General features: G+C 40.0%; 1 long non-coding RNA gene across 3 annotated transcripts; it reads right to left on the bottom strand.

Annotated features, from left to right (window-relative positions):
* Positions 1-2,245: 2,245 nt before the first annotated feature.
* Positions 2,246-10,257, bottom strand: LOC137249973 (uncharacterized). Of its 3 annotated transcripts, none has more exons than XR_010952664.1 (4): positions 9,854-10,257; positions 9,287-9,778; positions 6,563-6,798; positions 2,246-2,677 (listed from the first exon to the last, which is right to left on the bottom strand). It is a non-coding gene; the product is annotated as an uncharacterized lncRNA (long non-coding RNA). The 3 variants fall into 3 exon arrangements; XR_010952662.1 differs by having other exon boundaries at positions 6,563-6,785; XR_010952663.1 differs by lacking the exon at positions 6,563-6,798.
* Positions 10,258-16,495: the final 6,238 nt, after the last annotated feature.

Raw genomic sequence — 16,495 nt, 5'->3', positions numbered from 1 at the left:
CAAATGACGTGGAGCGCTTTTGCAGGGTTATGACCACACCTCGTGTTCCAATGGTACATGAACCAGAGGACAGAGATTTAACAAGCAAATGCAACAACAATGAGAACCATATGGATAGATATCCGTCTCCGCTATTCGGATCAACCCGTTTTATAGCGAGTTACCCTGCAAAAATTGTTGGATTACGTGTTCCATTTTCTTCACGTTGGAGTACTCTAACAATACTCCTTTGCAATGCGTTTGCGGACCACCATCAGGCGATCATTGCTCGTTTTTCACCGATCGTGGTCACGACACGATGGCGATCAAACAGAGTTGCCAAAAATAAAATATTGCATAAAAATAACTGATAATAAAATTTTACTATGGCAACTCTGATAAAATGCGTACTGGTTTTATGTATACATACTATAGTACAGAGAAATATTAGTTTCTTTAGTCACGCAAATGCTAAATAACATAAGAATATTCGTAGTAAAAAATATAAAAGTTGTATTGCCCCTCTTCATTTTCATTTTAAATTAAATTCCCTCCGGTAATTCTTTCCGACACAATTCCTCTTTAGTACTTTGGCATATGATCCTCTGTGGGTGCTCCATAGAGTACAACAGTGAAAGTACTTTGGAAAGTACGCTCACGTATGTACTCTATGGAATACTCACAAACCAAGCGAGAGTGGGATCACCTACTCCTCTCCTATGACATCGCAATGTTAATTGGAGCACATTTTTTGCATGAATACAGATTAGTTTTGGAACACTCCTATACTCCAAAAGGAGTATTCCTTACATTATTTATGGAGTACTCGCGTTTTTTGAAGGGTATTTCCCACTGCCGCGAGTCTTCAATAATTGCCGCTGGATAGATCTCCTAAAAATTATCGAAGTGATGATTAGCGGTGTCTTTTTACCCGCAAATGTAGATGCATCAAAACAAACACGACTAGTATACCGGTTTTTGTGTGAGTTTAAACTACAGTTAAAGTTGACACTTTGGCCGCTTAATCTGACCTCCCCTTCAAAAAACGCGAGTACTCCATAAATAATGTAAGGAATACTCCTTTGGGAGTATAGGAGTATTCCAAAGTTAATCTGTATTCATACAAAAAATGTGCTCCAATTAACATTGTGATGTCCTAGGAGAGGAGTAAGTGATCCCACTCTTGCTTTGCTTGTGAGTATTCCATCGAGTACATACGTGAGAGTACTTTCCAAAGTACTTTCACTGTAGTACTCCATGGAGCACCCACAGAGGATCATATGCCAAAGTACTAAAGAGGAATTGTGTCGGAAAGAATTATCGGAGTGAATTTAATTTAAAATGAAGGTAAATGAAGAGGGGCAATACAACTTTTATATTTTTACTACGAATATTCTTATGTTATTTAGCATTTGTGTGAATAAAGAAACTAATATTTCTCTATACTATAGTATGTATGCATAAAACCAGTGCGCGGTTGCATTTTATCAGAGTTGCCATAGTAAAATTTTATTATCAGTTATTTGTATGCAATATTTTACTTTTGGCAACTCTGTTCGATCGTCATCGTGTCGTGATCACAGTCGTTGAAAAACGAGCAATGATCGGCTGATGGTGGTCTGCAAACGCGTTGGAAAGGAGTATTGTTAGAGTACTCCAACATGAAGAAAATGGAAAATGTAATCCAACAATTTTTGCAGGGTCGTGAACCATATGGATCACATTGTTGGTGCATTTGCATGTTAAATCTGAATCCGTATCTGGTTCATGTACCATAGGAACACTAGGTGAGATGTCCTACAAGGCAGGTACCCGTTACCTAACCGACTACTTAATCGTCACCAATAACTTGGTCACCAACAGCCCTACAAGACAGGTACCCGTTACCTAATCGATTACTTAATCGTTACCAATAACTTGGTCACCAATTATCGCCTTAATGACTTTTACATTGCTGTCGTGAAAAAGGTAACGCATGCGCTCTCTCAAAATAGTGTACGTGGGACTCGCTTTCTCGCTCTTGCCTATTGTGTTTTCTACATTCCTTCTCGCTCAATGTTATTTACATTTTTAAGTTACTTTATTAGGTATGTTTTCGGTATCGCTAACCAAAACATATGCAACAACAACAACACGGGTAACTGGCCTATCGGTTACCCGTACCGGTTACCTTCTGTCAATTCGCTTTTTATATGAATGAAACGCGTCCCTTTTGTTTAGATAATATTTAATTAAGAATTAATTATGTATACAATGGGTTTTACAAATAATTTCCTTAATTTTCTAGTAAACCTTACATATGTGCATATTTATATGTACAAACTACATATGTAAAGACATAAACTCATTCGTAGTCGTGCCCTTTCTGAAACCATTTTGAGTTTCGAAGCTCACACTGATGGTGCTCAATTTTTCCTGCGCGGGTGGTGTTGTTAGTATCAGTTTGCATAGCTATGAGTGTTGTAGATATAATACCGGAATATATGCAGCCCCATTTCGTGCTATCAAAGTCGATTGCAGGTGATGTTGAGCCTTTGAACTTGACTCTTTCCCATAATATGCGTGGTAGGGCCTTATATGTGATACTAAAAAGGCCGAGGGACAGTTGTCGCAGTTTTCTTGTAGTTTGAGCAAATGTACGTTCTTCTTACAGCCACAGCTGGAATATTGCTATGCCCACATCGTCAAATCGAATTACCTAGAATAAAAAGAAACGAATATCAGTAAGGATAGATAATAAGTTTTTAATATAACCGGAAGTGCTTAATAAATACAAGATACTCAAGGGGATTTCAGATAACCAGAATCAGGTCCTGTAAAGTAAATTCAAGTGAACCTCCACCATGCCAAGGCATCTTCCGGTAGCGGGGGTACCCGAAGATTATAACAAGGGATAATTGATAGATGTTGGGGTAATAGATAGTAAATTAGGCGTGCTACAAAAACAAAAACGAATAAATGCAGATGATTGTTTAATCCATTATGCGAAGTTCTTTGAATGGATGTGCAAATTGCAACGGGCAAAGTACTGCTATAACTGCTTTCCCCGAGTAACCCGGGAACGAATTGATATGACTACGTCTATTCTTCTTTAGCAGCAGTGCCGAGCACCAATTCCCTTTTGGACAGGAAAGTAAACGTTTGGTTGTCTGCAAGTTTATCATATGCCAGTACAGAACATACTCGTTCGCTGGATCTGAGCAGTACATCTAATTTTCCCAGATTTTCTGGGCTCAGCGAGGGTATCCTCCTGAATGGTGCATGTGTACCCTGCTGCCTTGCCTGGCCGCTCACCCAACAACACCAGGCACGACGTAACTTGCCTTGCGACACCCAAAGTGCACTCACGCTTCTCATGTCTCCAGCGGGTTAGTGGGCTTAGAGTATACACGTGGTAGCTATGCCTGTCGTAAGAGGCGACTAAAATACCAAATTGATTCAAAGGGTTTTGTAGCGCAATCCTTTTAATGGGTTGCCAGCGCAATATATAGCCTCTCCAAACCAATTGTCAACGTCACCTACCCGTGGCGAATCCTGTTTCTTTAACAGCCGAGGCTCTGGCGACCTCATGTTCCTTATGGATCTACATTTGAAGGCGCTTAGTTAGCTGACATCGCTTACTTAACCGGTAGATTCTAAAGTAAAAACCAAAACACAAAATATAGGTTAGGTTGAAATGGCCGGTTCATGAGGATCTCACATAGACTGAATGAGTCCGTAGTGTTACCAAAAGTTTGTTTTAACGACCAAGCTGAAAACCCTATCAAGAACCAGGACCTATGTTATAAAAAAACTCAATCCTCTTGACAAATACTAGAAGCTTCCTAGGACTTAAGCCACTTGCTGCTTCTAGTTCTGACAGCTTTATCACTCCTAATAGCTGGAGCCTTAGCCTGGCAAGCGCAGGGCACGATATTTCTCAGGGGGCCCGGTATTTCTCGGGGGGCCTGCGATTTAGAGGTACTAAGACATTTTTTTAATTCAGGAGAGTCTTTAGTTGTTCCATGTGGAAATTTTAAGCCGAATTTCAAAAGCAACGAATATTGATAATGATTTTTTACCTGGTCCCTCGAACAGTGAGGAGACAATAAAAACATCAAACAAAAATATATGTTTACATGAATCCGAAATCGTAAAGTTTTCGTGGTAACACTGATGAAGGTTCATCTTCAAAAAGCCTTCCAACAATACCACCAACTCTGTATCAAAGTCTAGATTATTTAAACGACTTCGATATCGGTACCGTGAATAATGAATTTTTGCGATCTGAAGAAGTCAACGAAATAATTCGTCGAGGTCATCAAAAGTGCCCTGCTATTTTTCCACGTGATTGTCATGACGAGGCATTTCCTACCTCGTTGTTAAACAGAATCTTGCCAAATGGAGAGAAAGTGGAGCGTCACTGGTTGGTGTGGAGTGCCAGTAGCAATGCTTTTTATTGCCTACCATGTCGTTTGTTAAGCGCCAATACTTTAAATCGACCCAAAATTTGTTGTCCTGGCGAATATTCGAAATTCCAGGTATGGAAGAAGCTATACGCTAAACTGTCATCACACGAAAATACTGAAGATCACATTAAATGTTATATTCAATGGCGATCTCTACAAAACCTAATTCGAAAGGAGGCTACAATTGATACACTTATCAATGACCAGCTAATCACTGAAACTCAAAAGTGGAAAGAAATTTTATATAGAATTTTGGACACTATTTTTTTTTTTCAAAAAGCGAAAGGATGGAAATTTTTTGGGCATCTAAGATCTCATAAGCCATTATGATCCGATACTTAGAGATCATTTGGAGAAAGTTAGGATTTCACAATAGCAGCACAAACGTTTACAAGTTCACTATCTTTCCCCAGACATTCAGAACGAGTTTATAGAAATTTGTGCAAAGCATGTGAGGGAAACTATATTAGATCAAGGCAAGAAAGCTAAGTATTTTGCTATTATCGTTGATGCTATGCTTGATGCTAGTCACGTTGACTGCGTTCATTTTGCGCTCAGTCCATTTCAATTCGAAAGCAACAAATTTACAATTCCAGAACAGATTTTGGCTTTCGTGAATTGTAACCAAAAAACTGCTCAGAAAATAGCTGATCTAATTTGCCATACATTATTGAAGATTGTCGTGCACAAGGGTACGATAACGGCGCCAATATGAAAGGAGCTTACAACGGAGCACTACGTCACATTCTCGACAAAAACTCGAATGCTGATTACTCGCCTTATGCAACCCGCAGCTATGATAGCGTTTTCTTTTCTGGATAAAGTGTTACGCAAGCGTTGTTGTTCTATTCTAAAAAACAGGCAACGCCTTTACGGGGTATTTCGTTCTTTTGTGAAAATTCTTGCCTGCTCGCAACGCAAAAGCGTTACACTTTTACCCTGTATAAAATGGCGGTGTGGCAGTGCAACTTTGCGAAACTCTCAATTCGCTCTTAAGTTCCACATATACTCTGTTAATATGAGTGAATTTGGTGAGTTGAAATGTTCTTTGTATGCACTATAAATGTTGAATATTTTCTGGGGTAGGAGTAACTCTATTGTTGTTGTTGTTGTAGCGATAAGGTTGCTCCCCGGAGGCTTTGAGGAGTATTATCGATGTGATGGTCCTTTGCCGGATACAGATCCGGTACGCTCCGGTACCACAGCACCATTAAGGTGCTAGCCCGACCATCTCGGAAACGATTTATGTGACCACATTAAACCTTCAGGCCACCCCTCCCTCCCCATCCCAAATTCCATGAGGAGCTTGGTGTCGCCAGAGCCGTGTCTGTTAGTGAAACAGGATTCGCCGCGGATAGGTGAGATTGACAATTAGGTTTGGGGAAGCTATATATTGCGCTGGCAACCTGCAGGGTTGCGCTACAAAGCCCCTGGAATCTGATATTTTAGTCCCCTCTTACGCATACGACAGGCATACGGCGATGTTACCGGCATTCTCAATTACATCAACAAGTTCGAATGTATCTTGCTGTCCTCAATTTGGTTCAAAACCCTACCATTAATGAAAGAAGTGTGGTCCTCCAAGCGAGAGACGCCACCACAGATGTTGAGGTCCGACATCTAGATGCCTTATTAGCTGATTTGAAGTTGATCAGGAACCAATGGGAAACAATTTTAAACGAATGCAAAACAGTTGCTATTCAATTGAACATCTCGCCAAAGTTTCCGGACATTCGAAAGAGAAAACCCAAAAGGCGTTCTGAAGATAATTTAAATGAGATGATTACGGATGATTCAGAGTCTGATTTCAAAAACAATACATTCTTGGTGATCGTTGATTCGGTAATCACTGGCATTACTGAACGATTTGCAGCTATGAGAAATTTGAACGAAAAGTTTTCCTTTTTGTGGCAATTTAAGACATGGATGAAACTACGGTTCGGGCGAGCGCAGCAAAATTTGTCGAAAAATACAAGTCGGATATTTCTCAAAGCTTAGAATGTGAAATTGTTCACTTGAAACACATTTACGAAGCAAATTTTGATAAAGGTCTGTCACCATTGGAATTGCTAAATGCCGTCTATTTTCAAAATATGTATACAATTTTCCCCCAAATTTTGTATTGGTATACGTACCTTTTGCACTTTACCTGTCACTGTATCTAGTGCAGAACGTTCCTTCAGCGTCCTTTCAAGAATGAAAGACTTTCATAGATCGTGTTCATCTAAAGAGCGAGTTTTAGGACTTGCCACGCTTTGTGTTGCATCCGTTTTGGCAAGACAGTTAAATTTTGATATTATTATAAAAAATTTTGTAGCGAAAAAAGCAAGTAAAGCCACTCTTTGATATCCGAACATTCTATATTGAATAACTAAAATTTATAATCATCATTAAATTTATCAGAAATGTATGAAAATGTTACCAAATAACTAGAAAAGATTATTTGAAATAATATGTGGCTGTTAAAAGAGAATTTTATTTCTACGTTACAATAAAATAAAACAAATAATAAATATTCTGTGTTAATTTTATTGTCAGCTCTTAGCCAAAAATCATTTAGTTGATGTGGCAAACATTTTTTTTTTTATGTAATCCATCAATAATGATTTATGAATGAAACGTCATTAATTCACGTTAATCAAATGTATTAGTGGATTTTTTATAGGGGGCCCGTAAATTTTTAGTCCCGGGCCCGGAGTTTCTCTCTACGGCCCTGGTTCTAAGACGCCAGAGGGGATTGAAGCCAGAGTCTCCGGACCCAGAGCCAAAATATCAGTACCTCTAAAAGCACATACGAGCAGCTTTCAAGCGGAAGTATTCGCCATACGTTGGTGCGCTAAGCTGAACCTTCAGCGCTGATACTCCAATGAAACAATTGCCATACTCATTCAGACAGTCAGGCCCCACTAAAGGCAATTGTGGCGTTCGAAATAAAGTCAGCACTGGTCCTTGGGTGCACAACGTAGTACTGCTGCACTGGGTCCCAGGCCACAGGGGAGTACAGGGTAATGAGCAAGCGGACTCTAGTGTTTCGTTTGTTGCGTCCCTCCCACAAATTATCATCCTCCCAGCAGATCCATGCAGCGGGTCTGCGCCATACTCTCCTCCTCCGGGAAGGTATCGAACCCAATACGTGCCCTTCTCCTGACCCCGGTCATGAGAAATGGTTTTGCTGCGTTTGCCGGAAAAGAATCTTTTTAGGACGGTCATACTCTTGTCAGTGTGTCACGTGCAAGGGATGGTTGCATCGGACAGGTTGCTCTGGGCTTGATCCCAAAACCCGACGTCCTCGTAACTTTTACAAATCTTTTATGGCTTTTTTTTGTTCACGCCCTTATTACATTAAGAGAAAATACGGCACCTGAGAACACAGCCGTATGAAGCTGAAAAACACAAGCAGGTCCTGAGTGAACTCCACAAACAGGCGTCGGACCTCTATGCCAGGAATTGCCCGGTGAATCCTGTACTCAAAGAAAAAAACTAGCAGAGTAGGAACGCACTATCCCTAAGGAAACGGGAGTCACTCTAGCCCAACTTCGATCTGGATACTGTAACAGGTTAAACTCTTACCTATCCAGAATCAACCCCGACATACAAAACATATGTCCTGCTTATAATGTGTCCCCACATGACACCAACCATCTCTTTAGCTGTATTGTGGAATCAACGCCTCTAAAACTCCTCTCATTATGGTCCACCCCTGTTGAAACTTTCTGTTTCCTTGGACTCCCGTTAGAGGACATTGATGACAATTTGTGATCTGTAGCACCTATTGGATGGGGCGAAGCACTGCTACAACAAGCCTGCTCTTGGACAACCCGGAAAGAGAGGCAGGAACTGCATGACCCATCGATCCCGAGCCGTTCCTGTCAGTTGGCTCACAGGGGCATTTATTAGGAGAAGTGGGGGGGGGGGGGGGGAGAGAAGAACACTGGAGCAATGCGCCAGGTTTGAGACAATCTAAGTTACTGTTAGGAAGTTATAGCACAAGTCGCTACAGGGCAATAATAGACCTATCGAAAGATAACCGAAGAATCCCAAGAGATATTCTTACAGGGCATTATAGACTGAGCAGCCGTATGCAGAAAGTGGGCATACTATCGAATAACACATGCCGATTTTGTGATCGATCAGCAGACGGCGGACCATATCCTCCAAGAATACGAAGCAATCTCAAAACGTAGGGCTAAGGTTATGGGCTCACCATGGCCAGTGCATTCCCACATTTAATCCCTCAAGCCAAGAACTCTGCTAGGGTTCATCAAAGAAGTCGGCTACGATGAAGTGCTGTGAAGGAGATGTGCAAGTCACTGTGCAACCCTCAATAAATTATCTATCTACGTTCCGGTAACAAGCACCATTGAGGTACTAACCCGACCATCTCCGGACCTATTGATATGACTACATTGAACCTTCTAGGGATTGAATATTAATAATGAACGCAATGCGAAAGTCTGCTAAAATTTACCATTCTCCATGGAATGCTACATATATAACTTCCCACGTTTTGAATCAGTAATGAAAAGAGCAAAATTTACTAAAATTTTAACTGGTTGTGGGTAAGGTGTTGATGTCCTCTCTTAACGCAATGTAATGGCAACGGCGACGCAGGGAAAATAATAAAAATCCTATAAATCTACTGATCATAATTAATTAATCTCTCCCTTTCTATGCAGTTGTATGCATACATACATATGGGTTTTGTTCTCCAAGCGCTATTTAAAGAAATCAATTGGTATTTACATGAACTCTTTGGTATTTGCCTTCTTCAGTTGATTATCAACAAAAGCATGACAAATTATCACTAACAAATTCATACATGTTGTTTATATATTTAATATGGTAGGCAATTTACTTACCCTTTCTGGTGCGATGATCCTGGACAATCGGGCCTGACTAGACGAGATTTATTTTGCTTTAACATAGCGTGCTTAACGCGAACCATATCATGTTAGGGCACAATTTCGATTATGCAACCAATCAAAGAAATGTCGTGCTTGTAATACTGCTATGATAGCAGCAGCAGCTCCCGGTGGCGGCACATAAACAACAGTTGCATGCGTATCAGTTGCATTCTTTGCCTCGGCTACCTATTCAATTTTAATTCACATTACATTATCTACTATTGCAATTTTTAATCAATACAAATCAATATAAATTACCGAAGCAAATACTGGCAAACCAAGATGCGTAGTTCCACCCTTTTTTGGGAAAATACATAAAACCAATTTTTTACCGTATTCTAAAGCATGTTGGTTGTGGAAAGTACTTTGTTTACCGGTAAATCCTTGGCAAATGAACGTGAATCTGCATTTAATTGTAGGTTTCTTGTTGTTTTGGCATATCCTGAGCTGAATCGCACCCCGGCAGAGATGATATATATTAGAATAATATAACATTTTTTTATTATTTAAAAATACACATACGTATGAATGAAAAGTAGAGAGTAAATAATGTTGCTTTGGTTGTAGCGATGAGGACATCCCCCGGGAGCGATTTAGTATGACCACCTGAAACCTTCTAGGCCATCCCGTCGATTCTATACAACTTTCAGATTCTAAAAACGGATCTCGACACGCGTCTTTTGATATCACCTTTGTTTAGGTTGTGCACTGTCTTGAAAACTTTACCTTTTTTGGTTTTGGAAATCGAATCTTCCAATTCCAATTGGTGGTAAGAGGACTTGGCTGCCTCTAGTTAATGCGCCAGGTTAATTTAGAAGTGCCTAAACAGCTAACACACGTCACACCTAAAAGCCCGTAGCTCAAGCACTTTTTTAGTTTTTTAGTTTAATTACCACAATTATAGTTTTTCATCGTTTTAAAATGTTCCCGGAATAATTAATAAATTGTCGTATTAAGATGACGCTGTCATTTCGATGACAGCAAGAAACGTCGATGTGTTAGTGGAGAGCGAAAAAAGCTTTGAATGTGTGGGTGAACTAGTTACCTCCGTCTTGTAGGGAGGCATGCTTAACCAACGAACCGATATCATTTCGTTACGATTATTAACGTTAATAAACGAAACAAAGTCATTTCGTTTCGTTTATTAACGTTAAGAACGTCAAATTAACGAAATGATTTTGTTTCGTTTTGTGCCATAACAAAACGAAATCAAATCGTTTATGTTGATTATTAATTTCAAAGTATGCTGGCAAAGCTGATTGATGGCGGAGTCATTAAAGGTGAAAGCATTAGCCAAGCTGATTGCAACTTTTCTCATGAATTTTGACAGTACGAACATTTCTCAGAGAATTTTTGACATTACCACCATCGAATTACACAAACAAATTACATGGAGTTTGTGTGTATGTGCGCTCGCTGTTACCACCTTACGGCTTCACCATGGCTATAGCATTGCCAGCACAATTCAAACATAAATTATCACGTTTTTGTTAACGTTTTTAACGTTAACGAAAGCTTTTCGTTTCGGTTAAAAACGAGATACAATTTATCTTGATAATTTCTTTATCGATAATATTTCGAAGTGTTTTAACGGAAACGGTGGAAATTTTTTGATAAACGATTAGCTTAACGTTAAGTTGCATCCCTGGTCACCAATTATCGTCTTAATGACTTTAACATTGCTGTCGTGAAAAAGGTAACGCACGCGCTCTCTCAAAATAGTGTCCGTGCGACTCGCTTTCTCGCTCTTACCTATTGTGTTTTCGACATTCCTTCTCGCTCTATGTTATTTACATTTTTAAGTTAGGCAAGGTGCACACGAGGCTACGCGTCATAGACGCGTACAAGATATTTCACATAGCTACAATTTCTCTACGCCTTAAGATCTGCACACGAAGCAAACAATTATTGAAAAAATAAAAAATTTAATTTCTTCAGCTATATCCGTCCCCGAAACCAAAGGAAAATAGGTATTAAACGTTGTTTGCATCCCCGTGCCTTTGTGAATTATGAAAGACAATTTTATACCACCGCGGACTAGAGAAAAGGGTGATTTCTAGTTTCGAACACTTTTTAGCCTTTTAAACGCTTCAACAATGTCTAGCCACGCTGTTGTGGTATTTAATACTCTTTTTCGCTTTGGTAATATACCTTTCACGCACTTTTGTTAACTAAAGTAACATTTTTTAACCAATTACACAAATTTGCATACAAAAAAATGTAAACAAACATCTTGTTCTTCCTTTTTTTCAAGCGTACGTACGTTCAGCGACCAACATTGCTGTACGCTTGGCTACACGAGAATTTCATGATTTGTCGCTTTCATGCAGCTGACGCCTCGTATGCAGCTCTCCATTCAAATACATGTGTTCGGCATAAAAGCGTACAAATTTCGACTGCAGCGTCTATGACGCGTGGCCTCGTGTGCACCTTGCCTTACCAAAACATATGCAACAACAACACGGGTAACTGGCCTATCGGTTACCCGTACCGGTTACCTTCTGTCAAATCGCTTTTTGGATGACCCTGCAAAAATTGTTGGATTACGTGTTCCATTTTCTTCATGTTGGAGTACTCTAACAATACTCCTTAGCATTGCGTTTGCGGATCACCATCAGCCGATCATAGCTCGTTTTTTAACGACAGAGATCACGACACGATGATGATCGAACAGAGTTGTAAATGTAAAGTAAAATATTGCATGCAAATAACTAATAATAAAATTTTACTTTGGGTACTCTGATAAAATGCAACAGCGCACTGGTTATATGTATACATACTATAGTATAGAAATATTAGTTACTTTATTCACGCAAATGCTAAATAACATAAGAATACTCGTAGTATAAAATATAAAAGTTGTATTGCCCCTCTTCATTTACTTTCATTTTAAATTAAATTCACGTCGATAATTCTTTCCGACACAATTCTTCTTTAGTACTTTGGCATATGTCCTCTGTGGGTGCTCCATGGATTACTACACTGAAAGTACTTTGGAAAGTACTCTCACGTATGTACTCTATGGAATACTCACAAACAAAGCGAGAGTGGGATCACCTACTCCTCTCCTAGGACATCGCAATGTTAATTGGAGCACATTTTTTGTATGAATACAGATTTATAGTCGTGCCATTTTTGAAACCTTTTTTCGAAGCTCAGAGTGATGCTGCTCAATTTTCCCTGCGCTGGTGGTGTCATTCAACATCAGTTTGCAGAGAGTTTTGTAGGTATAATACCGGCGATGTTGAGCCTTTGGTCTTGACCCTTTCCCATAATATACTTGTTAGGGTCTTATATGTGGTACTAAAAAATCTGATGGATAGTTGTCGCAGTTTTCGTGTAATTTGAGCAAATGTATGTTCTTCCTACAGCCACAGCTTGAATATTTGGAATATTGGTATGCGCACATCGTCAAAATCAAATTAACTAGAATGAGAAAGAAACTAATATCAGGATAGATTAAAAGTTTTTAATATACATATGTAACCCCAAAAGTTTTCTATAAATACGGCTCCACAATTAGGTATTTGCTGAGAGGCCAATGGCACAAGGTACTCAAGGAGATTTCAGATAACCAGAATCAGGGGTACCCGAAGATACTTCACTATTGCATTTATAGAGAACATAAAATTATAACAAGGGATAATTGATTGATGTTACGAAGTAAATTAGACGTGCTATAAAAACAAATATTCTTCTTAGCAGCAGGGTTGAGCACCAGTTCCGTGTTGGACATGAAAATAAACGTGTGATTGTCTCCAAGTTGATCATATGCTAGTACAGAATATACTTGTTTGATGCACCACCGAAAGGGTTCATGGGCTGCTAGCGCAATTTATAGCTTATCTTTTCTGTTTCTTTAGTAGACCAGGCTCTGGCGACCCCAGGTTCCTGATGGAACTAGGGGGTGGTCGGGATGGCCAAGAAAGTTCAATGTGGCCATGTTAAATCGCTCTAGAGATGATCGGGATTGCTTCTAAATGGTCCTTGTTAATGGAACGGACCAGATCTATATCTGGCAAAGGATTATCAACATCGATAAAACTTGAACCTTCTATATTATCCCACCATTACCATTACCATTATATCCCGTCTCCCATTACCACCATCGGCAAAGAGGTTGAAAAAACCATCAAACTTGCTAACCATCTAAAAAATATTGGCCAAAGGGGATCCAGTTGTTGTTGTTCAGGACTGTTGTTGTGGTGCTGGTCTACCTTCCGATATTAAAAGTCGTTGATTATTGTAATCTCCACGTAGTTAGTTACTCCCACGACTACGCCCGCATCTAGTGCCACGATTACTCAAATCAGCGAGTTGTAACTATTACATTTGAAACGCTCATTACCACATACAAAGCAATTGGCCAGCCGTTTGTGTGCTACGCGTCCCCTATATGGTCGCCAAGCCTAAAAACTACCCACTGGAAGAATCTACAGGACTGCCAAAATACTGCGCTCAGAACTGCCACGGGCTGTCTTCTTATGTCCCCAGAACACCATCTACATAATGAGGCGAGAATACTCCCCATCAGGGAGAGAAATGAGATGCTAACCAAACAGTTCCTGTTGAATACCCAGAAACCTGGGCATCCCAAAAGACATCTGATTGATGAGCCAACACCGCCTAGGGACTTAAGGAGTCATCTCCGCAAGCATTTTGAGGAAATACGGCACCTGAGAACTCAGTCATATGAAGCAAAAAAACACAAGCAGGTCCTTGGTGAACTCCACAAACAGGCGTCGGACCTTTATGCTGGGAATTGCCCGGTGAATCCAGTACTCAGGGAACAGTACCCAAAACTTGCGGAAGAGGAACGCATACTCCCCAGGGAAACGCGAGTCAGTCTGGCTCAACTTCGTTCTGGATAATGTAACAGGTTAAACTCTTACATATCCAGAATCAACCCCGACATACCAAATGTATGCCCCGCTTGCAATGTGTCCCCACATGACACCAACCATCTCTTTAATTGTAATGTGGAACCAACGCGTCTAACACCCCTTTCATTATGGTCCACCCCTGTCGAAACAGCAAGTTTCCTTGGACTCCCGTTAGAGGATAAAAAAAATAAATGTAAGGCGCGATAACCTCCGAAGAGATCTAAGGCCGAGCTTCTCTTCCAATTTGCGTCGTGCTCCTCTTGATTTTCCCTACAAATCGGCCGGACGGGACCTACATGTTTTATGCCGACTCCGAACGGCATCTGCAAGGCAGATGAGTTTTCACTGAGAGCTTTTCATGGCAGAAATACACCCGGAGTGCTTGCCAAACACTGCCGAGGGGCGACCCCGCTTAGAAAAATTTTCTTCTAATTGAAAAATCTTATTTCTAAAATTTTGATGTTGCTTTGCCCGGGAGTTGAACCCAGGGCATACGGTGTGATAGGCGGAGCACGCTACCATCACACCACGGTGGCCGCCCATTAGAGGATATTGATGACAATTTGTGATCGGTCGCAGCTATTAGGTGGGGCGAAACATTGCTACAACAACAACAACAAGGCGCTTAAGTTACATTTTTCAAGCGGAGAGCCACAAGTCAGTGCGCTGAGCTAAACCTTCAGCGCGTATACTCCAATAAACCAATTGTCAAACTCAGTCAGACAGTCAGGCCCCACTAAAACCAATTGCAGCGTTCGAAATAAATTCAGCACTGGTCTTTGAGTGCATAGAAAAGCTGAATCAATTAGGAGCACACAACGTAGTAATGTTGCCCTGGGTCCCAGGCCATAGGGGAACAGAGGGTAAGGAGCAGGCGGACAACCTGGACAGAGAGGCAGCAACTGCACGACCCATCGATTCCGGGCCGTTCCTACCTGTTGGCTCACATGTGTATTTATTAGTAGAAGAGAGGGAAAGAGAAAAGAACACTGGCGCAATACTGTTAGGAGGAGATAGCACAGGTCGTTACAGGGAAAAAATAGGCCTCTCGAAGGAAAACGAAAGAATCCTAACAGTTATTTTACAGGACATTGTAGAACTGAACGTATGCAGAAACTGGGCATACTATCGAATAGTGCATGCTGAATTTGTGATCCATATCCTCCTGGAATGCGACGCAATCTCAAGACATAGGGCTAAGTTTATGGGCCCACCATGGCCAGATCATTTCCACATTCAATCCCTCAAGCCAAGAGAACTTCTAGGGTCCATCAAGGAAGTAGGCTTGGATGAGGTACTGTTAAGGGGATGAGGGCTTAATAGACGAGTTGTTGTTGTTGTTGTAAAGTGCAAATTGCCAAAATGTAGTAAAAAATCATAAAATTTTTGTTTACACAGCTATAACTCATAAACGGAATAATGGATTTGAAAAACTCTACCTTTCTGTAAAACTTTGAAATATTTACCTTCGTTCTGCATCAAAAAAAATACTTGATTATTTTCTTATATCAGCCAAATTGTTTAAACAAAAGTAACATTTTTACAAAAAAAATTCGTGTGTGTGATTGTTCGGTGTCAACTGTGCGAGCAAATTACTTTTGAGTGAAGCATGATGTGACACATACGTATATACATATCATTCGCTGCGTTATTTAACTTCGGGAGTACATTTATATGTATGGATGTATGTATGTATTTTCATATCATATCAGCTTGACATATTTATGCGTTGTTGCCAAGTTAATGCAACATAAATGGTTAAGAATGCATACATCTCTTGAAAAATACTCTTTCGTTAAAAATATTGAACATTTCCTTAAAATTCTTAAACAAAAGTTTAATTTGTCGGTATTTTTGCATGTATAACTATCACTTTCACTATCAGTACATAGTATAAAACAAAGTCGCTTTTTCTGTCCCTATGTCCCTTTGAATGCTTAAACCTTTAAAACTACGCAACGGATTTTGGTGCGCCCTTTTTTTAATAGATAGAGTGATTGAAGGGGAAGGTTTGTATGTACAATAACATCCATTAAATAGTGGGGAAATACTGTTATTTTTGAAGTTTCTAATGTGATGTAAGTATAAATATAACTCAAGACCGGATGAACAGATTTAGCAGAAAATTGGTGGAGGGGTAGCTTAGAACCAGGAGACAGACATAGGATACTTTTTATCCCGTTCTGGCTAGGGTCTTGAGATCAAAACGTGGACCTGGGTAATCTTGGGATATGTTTGTACAATATGGGTATCAAATGGAAGCTGTTTATGAGTACTTTGA

Source organism: Eurosta solidaginis, chromosome 4 (assembly GCF_040869045.1).
Source record: "Eurosta solidaginis isolate ZX-2024a chromosome 4, ASM4086904v1, whole genome shotgun sequence".
Classification (NCBI taxonomy): Eukaryota; Metazoa; Arthropoda; class Insecta; order Diptera; family Tephritidae; genus Eurosta; species Eurosta solidaginis.
The sequence above is the reverse complement of the archived record's forward strand: the minus strand, read 5'-3'. Positions and strand labels throughout refer to the sequence as shown.